The sequence below is a fragment of the Suncus etruscus genome, chromosome 13 (genome assembly GCF_024139225.1).
Source record: "Suncus etruscus isolate mSunEtr1 chromosome 13, mSunEtr1.pri.cur, whole genome shotgun sequence".
Lineage (NCBI taxonomy): Eukaryota > Metazoa > Chordata > Mammalia > Eulipotyphla > Soricidae > Suncus > Suncus etruscus.
The window spans coordinates 52,717,294-52,730,203 of record NC_064860.1 but is presented as its reverse complement, the minus strand read 5'-3'; positions in this window follow the sequence as shown (position 1 = coordinate 52,730,203).

The window sequence follows — 12,910 nt, the reverse complement described above, 5'->3', positions numbered from 1 at the left end:
GTGTAGTGACAATGTATAATTCAGTTATTTTGCAACTTCAAGTTAAACAGATAAGTATTCTTTCATCTTCTGGCAGAAAATAAGCCTTGCTCCAAGAAAGCCATTCATTGACTAAAAACTTCAAGGAAAAATACTAAATTCATTCAAATCAGAAGGCTAATAAAATATTATGCATAATAAATATCTATAAGAACTTGAACATTCTATGCATAGTAAAATATGACATATTAGTAAAGAAACCACAGAAGATACAAACAAATGGAAAGATATTCTGTGTTTACAAATTTAAATAACTGCATGACAAAAATGACCACATAGGGGTAGTCTAGTAGAAAGAGTTTCTGCCTTGTATATAGTCAACACAAAACTGAATATGATCCTAGAACATTTCCGAGAGTGATCCTTTAACATAGGTCTAGGAGTAAGCTCTGAATATCACTAGTTGTGACCTCCCAACCAAAAATTAATTAATTAAATACAATGAATGTACTATCCACACACATAATTTATAAGTCACAATAAAATCCATGTGACTTTTTTCACAAAAATAAAAAAAATCTATACTTTCGGGTGGAACCACAAAGATCCTGAGTAGCCAACAGTATATTGAGATAGAAGAATTGCGCTTGGAGCATCAAACTTCATTACAATACTGTAGTAAACAGAATATATGCCATTGGTATAAACTCAAGACTGGAGAAACAGTAGAAGGTTAAAGCTAGTGAATTGTAAGAAGCAGATTTCAGTTTAATCTCCATCATGGTCCTGCGAGAACCATGAATAAGAAAAAGCTATGAACCAAGATCAAGCCCTGAGCACCAAAGTAGAACTATTCCCTGACTACCTCTGAATATAATTCAAATCTTCACCTTTTTTTCAAAAGCAAGAATAATGGACAAATAGATCAATTCAATGAAATAAAAATCTCATAAATAAAATAACATATAAGTGGTCAATTTACATATTACATGGCCAAAAGAATATATAGGGAATAATTGCGGAGTACATACTGGAGAAATAATTATGGGGCTAGTTTGAGAAAGAAATGATTTGCATATATCCTGGTAAGGAATTTCAGGTTTTTTTTTTTATAATTAAAGCACTATCAGTGAGTGTGAATTGTGTTTTCTCAGATATCCACTAATGTTAAGAGCTATTATTTATTTATTAATTTACTTACTTTATGGAACAAAAACAATAACTTATGGATGACTTAAGACATTCAGTTGAAAATTCTTATCTTATAATTTTTATTTTTTTAAATATCTTTATTTAAGCACATTATTATAAACATGTCTGTACTTGGGTTGCAGTCATAAAAAGAACATGCCACTTCACCAGTGCAACATTCCCACTACCAATGCCCCCATCTTCCTCCTTCCCCACCCCCTGCCTGCATTTGAGACAAGCATTCTACTTCTCTTATTCTACTCACTTATTAAGATTGTCATGATAGTTAATGTAGTTATTTCTCTAACTGCACTCACCACTCGTTGTGATGAACTTCATAATGTGAGACTGTCCTTCTAGTCGTCATTTCTATTGTTTCTGGGAATTATTACAATAATGCTTCTATTTTTTCTTAAAACCCATAGAGCTAATATTTGCAACTATTTTAAAATGTATTCTACAGGATCGTTGGTTGAAGAGACAAGAATAGAAGAAACAGAGAGGAAATTTTACACCATTATCAAAACTAAAATGAAATTACTAACAACCTCAAGATAATTATAATCTAGCTAAAAACATATCAAATTACTTTATAAGTTCATCCTCTTACAACTCAAAATGTCTTGTACGTTTTGAGAAAATTTATCCATGGACATGTGTGTGTGTGTGTGTGTGTGTGTGTGTGTGTGTGTGTGTGTGTGCCTATGTGTGTGCCTATGTGTGTGTGTCTAAGAGTGGGATGTTATTTGAGAACAACTTCCGGTTGTGCTTAAGGATATTCCTGGCTCTGGAATATTGTTCTCTTCTCAAAGAACCATGGCGTGCAGGAGAACAAAATCATGTTGTGTAGATGCAAAACATGTGCTTTACCCACTGAGCTATCTCTCCAAATGCATATCTAGATCATAATTAAGCACAAAATTTTCAAGTGGATGTTAACTATTGTTTTATGAATTAGACAATAGTTCAGTGACTATAAAAGAAATAGGACAGTGTGTCCTATTTTTGCTATGTCCTATGTTTGCTTTGCACTTCAATCTCTGGCATCTATATAAATCACCAACCCCCCCAGGAGTAATTCCTAAGTGAAAAGCCCAGAGAAACACATGAGCACAGTGTCCAAACCAAAATAAATAAATAAATAAATACAAAGACTAAAACATTATTAAAATTTAATAAGACATAAAATATTTAAATTTAATATTTTATTATATTACTCTTTTTATTTCACTCAAAAATCAGTTTTCTTAAATTGTTCAATCTTTGTAGACTTTGCCATTAATTTTTATTTGACTAGCTTTATAATAAGATACATTTATTTAAATTAATTATCTTATATTTAACATTAACCTGGTTCAGTCATATAATTTGAGAAAATATATTTCCTTTTGACCACCAGAACTCATATCTGTGAATATCTATATATTGCAAAGAATAGTGCTAATCATTTATTTTTATAGAACTATGTTCTGGATACCTTATAAAACTGAGTCTCTTATAATTGATTATAAATTCTTACACAAAATATGTAAAGTACTGAAAATTAAATAGAGAAATACACACATATCTAATGCTTCTATTTATATGTAAGTTATATTTTATAGATATTTACATAATAAAAATAAATTGTTTAAAATATACATTCTATTATTAGAATGCTTATATATTACATGTGTGCAGCTCAAGGTACTAGTATGTCATATTTAAATGCTATTACATAAAATTTATATTCCATGTAAGTTACATATATGTTAGGTTTGTATGTATATATTGAAAGATAAAGAAAAATTAACATTACTGGAACTCATAAAAAAGAAAGAAATAACCAATACATTTCAGGTATAATAACAAAAAGTATAGAGATGATGTGATAATAAAACTGGAGAGGAGGGATCCAGAGATATAGTTCAATTGGTAGGACATTTGCCTTGCACATGGACCCTGGTTTTATCCCCAGCACTCCTTGTGGTCCCTTGAGTATGCCAAGAAATCCCTCAGCACAGGACCAGAAGAAACCACTGAGAACTACTGGATATGTCCTGAAAACAAAAAGTTGAGAAGAATCTCTTCTCTAAAAGGAGTTTTAAGACCCCCTGAGTAATTAAGATAATGACAGAAAATATTTTTTAAAGTTAGAAATTGCCTGACCGTAAAAGTTACTTTCAGGAACTCTTATCCACTGCTGGTGGGAATGCCATCTAGTTTAACCTTTATGGAAAGCGATATGGAGATTCCTTCAAAAACTGAAAATCAAGCTCCCATACAATCCAGCTATACTACTCCTAGGAATATACTCTAGAACACAAAAATACAATACAAAAATCCCTTCCTTACACCTATATTCATCGCAGCACTATTTACCATAACAAGACCCTGGAAACAACCAAGATGCTCTTCAACAGACAAATGGCTAAAGAAACAGTGGTACATATACACAATGGAATATTATGCAGCTGTCAGGAGAGATGAAGTCATGAAATTTTCCTATACATGGATGTACATGGAATCTATTATGCTGAGTTAAGTAAGTCAGAAAGAGAGTAAAATGCAGAATGGTCTCACTTATCTATGGATTTTAAGAAAAATGAAAGACATTCTTGCAGTAATAATTTTCAGACACAAAAAAGAGAAGGGCTGAAGTTACAGCTCACCTCATGAAGCACACCACAAACAGGGATGGGTTTAGTTAGAGAAATAACTACATTTTGAACTATCCTAATAATAAAAATGTATGGGGGTTATAAAAAGCCTGTCTAGAGTACAGGCGGGGGTTGGGTGGGGAAGAGGGAGATTTGGAACATTGGTGATGCGAATGTTGCACTGGTGATGGGTGGTGTTCTTTACATGACTGAAACCCAAACACAATCATGTATGTAATCAAGGTGTTTAAATAAAATATAAAAAAGTTACTTTCATTGCTTTTCTTCACTCTGTCTAACCTTAAAAGATATTTTGTCTACTTTTTTTTTATCAGCACAAATTATCTCTTGAACATGTATATGCCTCTCTTTCCACTCATAGTTCCCTAAAGTATTTTCTTTAATTATAGTTCTTTTGCTTCACTAAATAAATAACATTAATTATAAAAATTAACAAAAATTACCTTCATAGTCTTCTTTTCTTCAGAGAAAGTTTTTTGTTTGTTTAGAGATATATAATAGCAAAGACATAATCCAAGTTTAAAAGAATGACTATTTCTAGCACAGTAAATGACAGTACACAAATATATTCCTGTTCAATTAATTTGGTGAATTTAGGAAATTAAGTTCCAGGAAACTGATTAGATAATAATTAATAAATATGATCCCTAGATTCATCTCCTTCCATATAAAATTTCTAAGAAAGAAATTTACAGCATTTCTGGTCAAATGAAACTTATAAAATGTTCCAGTTTAGTCTCTGAAAGAAAATTCACAAGTGGTATTTAGCTTCCTTTATGAAATATAGAAATAGAGCAAAAATAATTTTAAAATATATAATTAAATTACAGATAAATTTTTATTATCACATTTTATTCTATTTCAATAATAAAAATAAGTAAAATTATAGCTTACTTCAAAAACAGCAAAAAAAAATTGGATAAACAAAGAAGTAAAATTGTGCTCCCAGCCAGAATGACATTTTCCAAAAAGCCCCAGGTGGTTGAAAAAGAAAACTTTAGAGACAAGTTTGGGGCTTCAGAGATTGAATTTGCCACAAACTATTAAAACCGTAAAGATTGCTTTCCAAAACTGTTTATTTCTGCAACTGAGTGGGGAAATCTTATGGCCAAAAAGAAATAGAACAGAGTTAGTTTCCAGTGTATCTTGAGATTCAAGGTTTGCTTTTCACCTTATTTTCTTACAGGGGAAGATGAAATAGGAAGAAAAATAAAATACAAGAGTTTGGCTCAGAAATCCAAAAGGGAGGAGTTGGCAAGTTTAGCAAAAAAGGTCAAGGTCCTGCAGGAACACAGTTGCTTTCATGTTCACTGGATAGAGGTGGGTTGTTATGATGTGTGGAAATGCTTCAGCTTACAAAATCCTGAAGGGAACATTCCTCATCCATCTTACTGCCTCCAAACCCCAAATGATCAATTTTGCTCAGGTCCTTGTAGAGCTGAAAGTACTACTAATGCACATATAGTTTTGTTTTGTTTCTGTTTCTATATAGAAGTAAACATATAAATGCCGTAACTTTTCTAAGTTTATCTTTACTGGTCCTCTTAGGTTTCAGTGTGGCTTTCTTACTTTACATTGTTGGTGGTGGAACTTGGAAAAATAATCAATCACATTCCTAGATTTAGATAAAGTTTATGGTTTTTGTTTTCTTAAGAATTTTGCTTTTTATCAACAATCCAAGAAATTTTTTTCAATTATTTCAATCTCCTGATATCACCAGTCTGTCCTTAAAAGTATTGAATGGGAACTGACCCGGCTGCTTCATGAAATGGAAGTAGAGAGGTTTCTGTCTTTCTCAAATAATGTCTTACAGGTACTAATAGTGCAGAGTGAACAAAATGAGAATGAGTTTCAGAATGGAGTAAGTGACAAAAACAGATGAAGAGAATCAAACACTGTGCAACAGAACTATAGCCAGAAAATAGAGCTAGCCAGAACAATAAATAGTACATGAGGAGGAGCTTGCCTTGCCTGTCGCCTAACCAGGTTCTGTCTTTAGTATCCTATGTGTTCCCCCTGCACAACAAGAAGTGCTCGCAGAGCATAGATTCAGGAGTAAGCTTTGAGCATCGGTGGGTGTCCCTTCTTTCCTCCACCCTGCCAAAGAAAGAAAATAGAGCCATATAGTGGAATCTTGTAGATTATCTCCTCTTTTCTTAGCTGTAGCAACTAGAACATAGAACAAACTGCTATGTCGACAACCTATTCTCCAAATCATAGAATGATGAAAATGCATAAAATCATTTCTCTTGAGCAAAACACTCAGTTTATACCCTGAAAATAATTCAAAGTACTACAACTGAGAACCAATTTATTTCAAATTATTTGTATATTTCTGAGAGCACTCTTTTGAAATCATAAAATTTGCTCTGCATGTGGTATCCTCCAAGCTGCATATTAGGTGTTTTACTCTTATTTTTCTCTTTTCTGTACTGAGGACTCTACTTGTCTAGTTCTTCAAAATTTATATTTTCCTCTAAATACCTTCTTTATTTAGATTGGTTTTGATCAAAGTTCTACTCTCTAGAGACTTTCACTTTACAAAGACACCACACATAAATGAAGAATATCATTATTTTTTTGTTCTAAACTATGATGCCTCTCTAGCTCTCCCATATTAAAAGGAATAATACAATTTGCTCCTTAACCAGTTTGTCAAGTTTACAGTAGAAAAGGAACATTTTTTAAACTAATTGATATTTTAAACTAGTTGATATTGATTTACCAAATATTTGAGTTTTTGTTTGTTTTTGTTTGTTCTTGGAGAAGCCACACCAACAAAGCTCAGAAATTACTTCTGTCTCTGTATTCAGGGATCAGACAGGGAGAGGCTCAGGGGATAATATGGGATGTTGAGAATTAAACCTAAGTCAGCCATGTGCCAGGCATGTGCCTTATCAGCTGTACTATTGCTCTTAACTCTGATTTGCCAAGCACTAAAGCCTCAGTCTAGGTCAAAATTATAACCTGTCATTACATTATTTTAAAATCTCTTGCTTTCATGTTTTCTCTGTAGTTAGTACACATAGTTGGGTTGTTTTCACATAATGCTGAGTAAAATCAGCTAACAGAAAAAGGATGGATATAGAATAATTTATCATTTGTGAGATTTAAAGATACATAACAAGATAACAAGCAACAAAAGACATAGGTAACAAAATGGGAATTTATCCATAGGATTGACTGATTGTGGATAGGTGTTGTGAGGAGAGGGAGGGATGTTGGGATCTTGGGGGAAGAAGGTGGATCCACAGGCGATGAGTATATGGATGAGAATTATTAATGGTATTAAAAAAAACAACAAATGTAATGAAAAACATTTTAACAAAGAAATATCCAATTAGGTTTAATTCAAAATTACATTAACTGTGAGATAAAATATTTTTCAAGTCACCCCTTCTACCAGCATTGATTTTCTGCAGTTGCTCAATTTTAGTTTTCTCTTAACTGACAAAGCTAGATTTATCATTTGAATTATATAACTCAATAAGATTAATTTTTTCCTTATTTCTTCAAAGAAAATTTTCGCATTCCTGGATAAATATTTCATAGAAATTTTTACTTAATGCTGATCATTTTAATACCTTACCATCCCAGAAATTTTTAGAGTAAGCACTCTGGTTAAGCAAATTGTTTTCTGTGTAAATGAATGAAATTATTATTGAGGGATGTATTTATTCTTGAAAGATACATTTAAATATTGCTAAGCTTCCCCTCCTCAAGGGAGAGCATGAATACAGTCCTCTACTACTAAAAATGATATAGTCGAGTTTAACACCGACTTTTGTGTGTGTGTGTGTGTGTGTGTGTGTGGTTTTTGGGTCACACCCGGCAGTGCTCAGGGGTTACTCCTGGCTCCATGCTCAGAAACTGCTCCTGGCAGGCACGGGGGACCATATGAGACGCCGGGATTCGAACCGATGACCTTCTGCATGAAAGGCAAATGCCTTACCTCCATGCTATCTCTCCGGCCCCAACACCGACTTTTTTTTTTTTTTTTGGGCCACACCCTGTGACGCTCAGGGGTTACTCCTGGCTATGCGCTCAGAAGTTGCTCCTGTCTTCTTGGGGGACCATATGGGACGCCGGGGGATCGAACCGCGGTCCATCCTAGGCTAGCGCAGGCAAGGCAGGCACCTTACCTCCAGCGCCACCGCCCGGCCCCCCAACACCGACTTTTTAAACAGAATTTTATGCATAATATTTTCAAGATAAACTATCAACAATTCAGTAAGTCAATATTTGAATGAGTTTCCAAATATTTTGGGATGATTAAATATCTCCACTGATTCTTCACATAACTCACACTTATATTCATTCATATTTTTCATATTCAAGGTCAGTATTTATTTATTGAAACAATGAAAAATATTTATATTTGGGGCCATAGATATATAGAGCAGGCAAAGTGTTTTCCTGACAGATGGCCAATCTAGGCTCTATCTCTGACACTTTACATAATCCCGTAAGCAGTGCTAGAAGTAAGCCCAAAGTATTACCTGGTGTGTTTCCCCGAGATCAAATAAACTAAAATATTTTTGTTGCTAACTATAGAAAATGAAGATAATAGTCATTTTACCTGGTCAGAGGAAAGTAAAAAAAAAAAAAGAAATATTCGCATTTCCCTGACCACAAATTGCATGGCTTAGTGAGGTAAAATAAAGTAATAGTATTTAATATGTTATGGACTAAAATATGTCCCACCCTCAACCTTTTATCTTAAAGTCCTAAGGTTTACTTTCTCTGAGTGTAAGAAATAAGATCAATTTAGAAATGTTAAAGATGTGATTTACTTAAAATTAGACTATCAAGGAAATTTCTAATACAATTTCTATAATGCTCTTTTCTCTATGCTTGTATAGATTCAAACCAGGGAAAGAAGAAAATAGAGCTGCCAACACCATGATTCTGAATTTCTATTGTTTCAACGTTTAATGCATAAAATACCACAGCTAGTAAGATGTACAAATTGAGTTTTGAACAATTATGCATATATACATTTTTATATACATAAGCTAAGTCACTCAATCTGTTGTGTTTTGTTTTTGAGCTTCTGGAGATTTCCTTGAAAGCTTGAACTATATAATACTGAAAATTTGAGATTATAAACAAAACAAAATAGACAGTTTTCTCAGAAGCTTATTTTAGCTAACTAAAATATTAACCTCTTAGAAAGGAGTTTATAAAAATATTCCCATTGGAGAGTATGCTTCCAAAAAAGATCCAAAGAAAATCTTACCATAAAATCTATGTGAATGAATATCATGGCCAATCAATAAAACAGGAAGATCATCATACTTATATAAGCTGTATAAGCCCAAACTTCTCTATTTCCCATATGCTCTCAAAAAATATAATTGACTTACAATAAAAGGATTCATTTTCCTCATAATGATATTTCTTCCCCCTTTTTGCCTTATTAATAAGATTAGAAACCTATATCTTTATTAATTGCAATCATTTCATAACTAAGGATTTTAATTTTTGTTGTCATTATCACATTCATGCAACCACTTTCTTTTTCTACTGTTAATATCTCTTTTGCCCATATAATTGATAGGATCCAGGTATTGAGATTACGAAGTAGAAGGAATATTTTTCCTCAATTTAGTGCTGTCAAATTAATGACACCAGATATATACTACAAAGAAAAAGAATGAGGAGGGTGGATGCTCTTCATGAGTTTAAAGGTCATTGGAAATGCTTTTGAGGAGATGACATTTGAGCTGAGACATGAATTAAATGATGATTTGAGGAAACTGACATTTGAGCTAACTAAAATACAAGATGATTTGGGGAATATGAACTATAAAACACAAAGTCCCTAAGGCAGAGAGCAAGTTTGGTGTGCTCTGGGAATGAAAAGGCCAGAGTGAACAGAGCAAACGATGGACCAAAATGAGGAAAAGACAAAGAGCCTTCTGTCCTTCTGTCTTGAGATGTTATAAATAGGTGAGTAGTTTGAGTTTTATCTCCACTTTGAGATAAGCTATTGAAAGAGATTCATGTAAGTCAGTTTTAAATTAAAGTAAAAATGTTAAACATCAAGCAAATAAAAAAAGGCCAATATTCCACAGAGAAGGCTTTATTTTATGTTTGGTTAATTGAGCAATTAACTTGCCCAAAAGAGAGTAGACAACTTTTTTTTTAATCTCATTTGAGTTTTTAATAAAATACACAAACCTTCTAAATAAAACAATAACATTAGTGCACTATTAAGAGAGAAAATTTACTTCTAACCAATCTTTGAAAGTGAGCAGTATTCTCTAGAGATAAATTGTGTTATAGCTTTTGTTTCAAACTTCATTTAAAGCATGTTTATTTTTTATTATGTTGTGACTATCCAGTCTAGGAGCATCTGATTATCAAAATAAAGAATAATCATTATAGATTCCTTAACTTATAATGTTGGAGACCTGGCTAGTACATATTATCTTCATAATATAGGAAATGTATGAATAATTCTCTTTATTTCAGTGTTAATAATTTAAGTGCTATTTCTTTTCAGAACATATGGTGAATTCTATATATTTGTAAGTGAATTGTTTATAAAGGAAACATTAGACCACTAATGTAGATTTCTTAGCAAGAGAGTTAATTACCTGAATATATTCAATATTAAATGTTGGAGATCTCCAAGGATTCAAGATTGTTTCTATTAGATGGTCATTAGTTTTGCTATACTTTATAAACAGAAGTGAACACCTATCACATTTATGTTGTTTGCTTATCATAAACAAACTTAAATATTATGAACATAATACCAAATATCCATTTGATTACACCTTGGCAGGAGCATTTGGTAGTGATGGGTTTCCTCCTCTTGATATAGTTGAACTTATTCTTCATGGAAATTCTGTAGTTATAAGTATTCAATAGAGCAAAAAGCATTATCTATTAATTCTAATGATAATAGGGGCATCCCTGGGTCCAAAGTCATTGTGAATATTTATAACAACATGCTTCTTGGACAAAGCTTCTTCTGATAATATATTTATTAGTTATAATGATGCACTCAGTGATCACTGTGCTTAAATGTTTGGGGTTTTTTTTTTTTGTCTCTAACATAGGTCCTTTAAATCAGTATGTAAATTCTCTGTTTTAATTGCTTCACAAATAAGGCAATTATAAGTCTGATAAAAGCTGTCAGGTATTGAAATTCTTGGAATTTACTGCATTTTCTCCACAAACTAGCAAGGTTCTTAGCATAATAAGATGTAACTAGCAAGATTCTTAGCATAATAAGATGTAATTTTTCACTTAAAAATATGAACAAAAGCAGAGCCAAGAGAAATTAGTAGAGAGTGCTACTTTCTGCCAACTACAATGCCAGTTATCCTAAGTCTTTATAAAGTTTTCACAACACTGTTTTTTTTATCTTTATTTAAACACCGTGATTGCAAACATGATTATAGTTGTATGATTACAGTCATGTAAAGAACACCCCCCTTCACCAGTGCAACATTCCCACCACCAATTTCCCAGATCTCCCTCCTCCCCACCCCCCTACACCTGCACTCGAGACAGGCTTTCTACTTTCCTATTTATTCACATTGTTATGATAGTTTTCAGTGTAGTCATCTCTGCAACTGCACTCATCACTCTGTGTGATGAGCTTCATGTCCTGAGCTGCACCTACCAGCCCTCATCTCTCTTGTCTCTGAAATACTGTTAAAAATGTCCTTCATTTTTCTTAAAGCCCATAGATGAGTGAAAACATTCTGTGTCTTTCTCTCTCCCTCTGACTTACTTCACTCAGCATAATAGATTCCATGCACATACATGTATAGGAAAATTTCATGACTTCATCTCTCCTGATGGCTGCATAGTATTCCATTGTGTATATGTACCACAGTTTCTTCAGCCACTCATCTGTTGAAGGGCATCTTGGTTGTTTCCAGAGTCTGGCTATTGTAAATAGCGCTGCAATGAATATAGGAGTAAGGAAGGGATTTTTGTATTGTATTTTTGTGTTCCTTGGGTATATTCCTAGGAGTGGTATAGCTGGATCGTATGGAAGCTCAATTTCCAGTTTGTGAAGGAATCTCCATATTGCTTTCCATAAAGGTTGTACTAGACGGCATTCCCACCAGCAGTGAAAAAGAGTTCCTTTCTCTCCACATCCCCGCCAGCACTGCTTGTTTTCCTTTTTTGTGATGTGTGCCAATCTCAGTGGCATGAGGTGGTGCCTCATAGTAGTTTTGATTTGCATCTCCTTGACGATTAGTGATGTTGAGCATCTTTTCATGTGCCTTTTGGCCATTTGCCTTTCTTCTTTTTCAAAGTGTCTGTTCATTTCTTCTCCCCATTTTTTGATGGGTTTAGTTGTTTTTTTCTTGTATAGTTCTGTCAGTACCTTGTAAATTTTGGATATTAGCCCTTTATCTGATGAGTATTGGGTGAATAATTTCTCCCACTCAGTGGGTGGCCTTTGTATTCTGGGCACTATTTCCTTTGAGATGCAGAAGCTTCTCAGCTTAATATAGCCCCATATGTTTATCTCTGCTTCCACTTGCTTGGAAAGTGCTGTCTCCTCCTTAAAGATGCCTTTAGTCTCAATGTCCTGGAGTGTTTCACCCACATGTTCTATATACCTTATAGTTTCAGTTCTGATATCAAGGTCTTTAATCCATTTGGATTTTACCTTTGTACATGGTGTTAGCTGGGGGGTCTGAGTTCGCTTTTTTGCAAGTGGCTAACCAGTTGTGCCAACACCACTTGTTGAATAGGCTTTCCCTGCTCCATTTAGGATTTCTTGCTCCTTTATCAAAAACGAGGTGGTTATATGTCTGAGGAACCTTCTCTGAGTACTCAAGCCTATTCCACTGATCTGAGGGTCTGTTTTTATTCCAATACCATGCTGTTTTTATAACTATTGCTTTGTAATACAGCTTAAAATTGGGGAAAGTAATGCCTCCCATATTCCTTTTCCCAAGGAGTGCTTTAGCTATTCGAGGTTGTTTGTCGTTCCAGATGAATTTCAGAAGTATTTGATCCACTTCTTTGAAGAATGTCATGGGTATCTTCAGAGGAATCGCGTTAAATCTGTACAATGCTTTTGGAAGTATTGCCATTTTAAT